A 5760-nucleotide genomic window follows, 5' to 3' on the forward strand; every position below is an offset into this window, starting at 1 on the left:
CTGTCCCTCTCTGTCTCTCTTGCTCTCCAGAAGACCAAGAGGAGGGCATGTGAACAGGACCCACCTAGAGATGGCCAAAATTCACCAGTCAGCTCTCCATTGTCCTGACATACCATCAAGATGAATCAGCACGAATCCCCCCCCCCTAGCATCCTGCCCTATGGGTGAACATTCCATGCTAGCATCTCTAGCAACATCTTTGTCTCATTTAATCAAATGGCTCATGCGCTCCGGTGAGCTGGCAAGCTGGAGGTGGACAAAGAACCAGGCTCGCAGGATCGCTGTGGCGGGGGGGGGGGGGGGGGGGGGGGGGAGAGAGAGAGAGAGAGAGAGAGAGAGAGAGAGGGGGGGGGAGCGCAAAGGCTTCATCTGCTGCCACAGAAGTCATCTACTTAAGCCTGGTCTTTCAGTCTCCCTGGTGAACGCCTCTTGACTTCAGAAGCCATGGGAGAAAACGTCCAGTTGGCCAAGTGTGGGCCAGATGCCTGGCCAAGACAGGAGGCAGGGGGACCTGAGGACTAGATCTACAGAGCCTACCCAATGTGGGGGAATGCCTGAGGACACTGTTCCCCCAAACTCATCGGCCTCCTCCTCCCTGGCAGAGAGCTGGTCTGAATTTCCCAGGCTCCCTTGCCATTCAGAGCTAATTATCTCTGTTCCCAAGCCCTAGTCCACAAAAATGAGCACAAGCCATCAGACCCAGCCCTTGGACACAGGGCTTTGCCCTTGTTCCCTCCCCCTTACGGATGGCTGGAACAACGGCAGCCTGCGATGGTCCAGGAAATGTCACAGACAGGAATCTCAGTTAACACAGGTTTCCCTGGGATCACAGGGACAGAGGTCCCTACTCTTTACAATGCTGTGGCCAAAATAAGAACGAGAGTCACTTGGGACCAGGATACTGGTACAGTCTAAGCACGGGGAAGAAATGACAGGGAACCTTGAAGGTGGCTCACAGTAAAGTCCATCTTGTACATTATTCAATACATGAGAGAAGGTAATGGGCGTTCATTGGAACAGCCGATTTGTAAAGATCAATCTAACAGGTCCCGTGAGACTCGGACAGGAAACCCTAAATGACGGCAATTAGAGGCATTTCCGGTCTTCCCTTCACATTGTCTCCTCATCCCTAGATGATCATGAATTCTGGAAGATCCCCAACGAGAGGGGCCATTGCCGCTGGAGAGCATGCTGACCTGCCCCACCCTGGGCAACAGTGTCTAGCTCCTTTCCTCCAGGTCACCAAAAGCTATTACCTCAGAAACCTGGCCCCATGAGGGGCCTGACAGAGACCCAAGGATTGTCTGAGAGCCTGTGGGGGGAAATCCATCTACTCTTCCTACCGGAGACGTAGCCTTTAGACAGTCCACAGTCTCCTTGGCTTCCCACAGAATTCTCCCATTGTCTTTCCATTCCCTGGTTTCTGGCTTTTGTCCGTCCGTGAAGAATGGCTGGAAATGTCTTCTCCCACTTCCGGTGTCAAAAATAGAAATCTGCGTAAAAAAAAAAAAAAAAAAAAAAAAAAAAAAAACGCCTGCAAGCAAACAGCGTGGCTGCCCACGGTGTGCACGATGTTTGTCTGGGTTTGCCTTTTTCTTTATTTGTCTTGAAATAAGGGATACTATGCTCCAGATTGGCCTTACGCCTTATGTACTGCAGGATAACCTTGAACTCCTGATTCTGCCGCTTCCATCTCCTATGGGCTGGCATGACAGGGATGTACCACCAGGGGGCGCTTTTGCATGAGACGAATTTAAAGGGATTTTCTAACATGTTAGTGAAGGGACCTGAGGAATCACAAAAGAGTACCCTGACCCCTTACCAGTCACTGCCGTCCAGAATCGAATGTGAACTGGTTTTCTTTCTCCTTTAAATAAAGAAAAAAAGAAAAATCCTAAGCTGGGCAGTGGTTGCACACACTTTTTAAAACCCAGTACTAGGAGGCAGAGGCAGGCAAATCTCCGAGTTCAAGGCCAGCCTGGTCTACAGAGAGAGTTCCATGACAACCAGGGCTACACAGAAAAACTCCATCCCTCTGTTTTCTATCAAGGGATCATAAAATCAAAGTTATTTTGAAATAAGCATCTTGGGGCCAGAGAAATGGCTCAGCAGTTAAAAACACTTGCTCCTTTTGCAGAGGATCTTTTTTTTTTTTTTTACGATTTATTTATTTAATATAAGTACACTGTACCAATCTTCAGACACTCCAGAAAGGGGTGTCAGATCTCATTACAGATGGTTGTGAGCCACCATATGGTTGCTGGGATTTGAACTCATGACCTTCAGAAGAGTAGTTGGTGCTCTTACCCGCTGAGCCATTTCACCAGCTCTGCAGAAGGACCCTTTTCAGCTCCAACACTCACACTGGGAAGCTCATAACCACATGTAACTCCCGCTCCATAGTACATGACTTCCCCCTTCTGGACTTACTCCACACAGGTGCACATACACACATAAAATGTAAAACCGTCCTTAAAATAGGCTTTGAATATCAGCTTAAGTAGCCTCCCCGCACATACGTAGCAGATGTGCAGCTTGGTCTTCACGTGGGATTTGAACAACTGGAGCAGGGGCTATCCCAAAAGCTGCTGCCTGAACGTAGGCTACGCTCTTCCAGCTGGACTGCCTTGTCTGGCCTCAGCGGGAGAGGAAGTGCCTAGCCTTGCCGAGAGACTTGATGTGCTAGGATGAGGGGGGTACCCAGAGGGACCCCCCCCACCTGCTCAGAGGAGAAGGGGAGGGGGAAGAATTGTATAAACAAATATACAAATAATCAGCTCTAACCCCAAGCTCATAGCCCCGTTTAAGTGAGAGTCCAGAGGATCTCAAGGGGAAAGCCCAACTTTGGAAGGAGGCCTTTCCGGGTCAATCTCACACCAGCCCTGTTCCCGCTCAACTCTTCATCCTGCTCGAAGCACTGGCTGTCTGCGAGTCTCGAGTACTCTTGGGTCCTGTGACACTTCTGGCTCACAGTAGGGCTAACTGCCTGTGACTCGGCAGAAAGTGATTCAGAGGTGGAGGAAAGGGATGGCAGACAGAGGAGGCTTGGGCACAGAATGATCACAGGACCCTTCTGCCCAAGAGTCCCTGAAGCGTCCAATGCCGCTGTCATCACTCAGAGGTTCCCAGAGATTGTTCCTACCCTCCGTACCCTCTGCAATGCAGGGACCACCCAGAACCTCCTCCCCATTCACCCAAGTAGAGAAAGAGCAGAAAGTTCAGTACATCCTTCCATCCTGAGCTCAGGACAGGGCTCCCCTGCTTTGGCGTGGGAGGAGAGGCTCTGAGGCTCTGTGACAATCTGAGCGTCTTGAAGGACAGCCCAGGCCACCTGTACCTGCCTGAGAGTGTGGGTTTAGCAGAGATAGGAGGATGTCCCATTGACCACATGCCCACAAGCCTGAAACAGAAGTGGATGCACAGTGGGACAGCAGCTGCTGGCCAAGAGAAGCGCAAGTGCAGTAGGTAGGAGGCAGGATGCCAGGGCTCAAGGGATCCTGAAAAGTTCTTGTTTTTCCTTGTCCAGTCGGGAGGCAGGGAATGATCTTCCAAACCCCCACCCAACTCAAGAGCCCGGATTCGCTCGCAGACAGTCTTCCTGGAGAGCAGATAACAGCCAGCCAACTGGTGCACCGGTGCACCGGGCAGCGCCAGGCCAGGAGCCCTTCAAAGCTGCCGCTCCTGCCCCATGGCTTCCTGTTTCCTGCCCTGCTCACACTTCCCTCCTTTTGTCTCCCAGGCCCCAACAGCCCAGCTTCAGGGAACCACTGTCAAGCTCCCCTAGCAATGAGATCAAAGGCATCATTCCCCCCCTCCCCACCCCACCCCCGCGCCCCACTTGATTGTCTGACCCATCGACTTCCTCCCTATCTGGTCTGGCCATGCCACCGGCAGACAGACAGCTATCAGAGCCCCGCAGAAGTTCGGCAGCTTCCTCGGGGCCTGGACTGTGGAACTACAGAATCCCCAGCATCCCAGAGACCTGCTGCTGCTGCTGCTGCTGCTGCTGCTGCTGCTGCTGCTGCTGATAAACCTATAAAAATGCAGGACCGTGCATGTTTTCACAGGTCTGAGAGCAAAATGCCTAGAGTTAATTGTCATGGGGTGTGGGGGAGGGAGAGGAAGAAGAGGAGGAGGGGATGCAGAGGAGAGAAGAGAGAGCCCCGCCCCTCTTGCAAGGACACCAGTAGCATGCATATCTGTCTTCCAAATTTGTGGAATTCTCTATGTGTCTGTACCCTACAATCACAAGACCATCCTGTATGTGCAGCCAGAAAGAGGCTTACACCATGGGAAGTTTGTGTAGCCAGAACACAGAATATCACCAGGCTCCCCTGGAAAATGTAGAGAACATGGGGGTGGCAGGGTGTGCTCCTGTCACCTGCCCAAACAAAGGAAGGGCAGTGTGCTGGCTAGTCGTTTTTTGTTGAGTTAACATGATCTGGAGTCATCTGGGAAGAGGGACTCTCAACTGAGAAAATGTCCCCCCCCCCATCAGATTGGCCCGCAGACATGTCTATGGAGCATTTTCTCGATTAATGATTGACGTGGGAGGGCCAAGCCCACTGTGGGTGGTGCCATCCCTAGGCAGGCGGTCCTGGATGCTATAAGAAAGCAGGCTGAGCAAGCCATAAGGAGCAAGCCAGTAGGCAGCATCCCTCCATGGCCTCTGCATCAGCTCCTGCCTCCAGGTACTGGCCTTGAGTTCCTGCCCTGACTTCCCTTTACACTGTACTATCAGCTGTAAGAGGAAATAAACCCTTTTCTCCCCAAGATTGTGATGATTGGTACTTTATCACCACAACCGGAAGCAAACTCAGATAGATATGTAGGCATCTCAGGACAATTATAAACCTGTACGCTAAGCCTAGGACAAAACATCACCTCCTTTGAGGTGGGCGGGTGGGTTAAACCTGTGTGACAATTTGCCTCAGGTGCCACATACTGGGTCAGTGAGGGTCCCAGGAATGCCCTCACCTATGTGCCTCGGGCATTCATAAAAGCCACCCGCCCCGAGTTAATCCAAAGCCCATCCCCATATTGTTCCGAAAGCCCTGGGTAGGGATATTTGTCAGGAAAAGGAAAGAGAATCCCCTTGCTTCCGGTTTAGACCTGGGGATGCTCTTGCCCTGCAGGAAGCAGTTTCCTGATTCGGGCAAAACTGACCCCTCCGTGCCTAGAGGAATAGTTTGTGACGTTTTGATTTTCTCATCTGAACAGACATCTGCACAGGATCCCGAACCTTCATTAGCACCTTCCTCTCCAATAGCTTTTGTCTGCCTGTGAGCTCAAAATAACCCAGTCTGTGATGGGGCAGTGCCGTATGGTCAGAATGAGGGAAACAATGGTGTGTATAGCCAACCAGCTAAAGACCCAGGTCCCTGAGGAGGAATCCCTTCCAGAAGGACCTGATGCTACCATCTCAGGCCATGAATCACCCCCAACCCGGAGGGTACAGATTCTGACTTCCAGACGTACTCCCCGAGTTTGGAAAACCTTGTAAATGCAGATTTCCCAGCAAGGCTCTGGGTAGATGAGAACAGTGACCTTATCCGTCACTCTGCCAGGCTGTTGGTATCATCAGTGGTACCTTGTGCTGTGTACCTGTCCATCTCTTCATTTACTCTCAGGATAACTTAGCAAGGCGGTTATCTATTTATAGATTAAAGAAAGGGCCTAGACACCAAACCCAGATACTAATGCACATGCCAGCAAGATTCTGCTGAAGGGACACTGATATAGCGGTCTCTTGTGAGGCTA

Source organism: Mus pahari, chromosome 23 (genome assembly GCF_900095145.1).
Source record: "Mus pahari chromosome 23, PAHARI_EIJ_v1.1, whole genome shotgun sequence".
Lineage (NCBI taxonomy): Eukaryota > Metazoa > Chordata > Mammalia > Rodentia > Muridae > Mus > Mus pahari.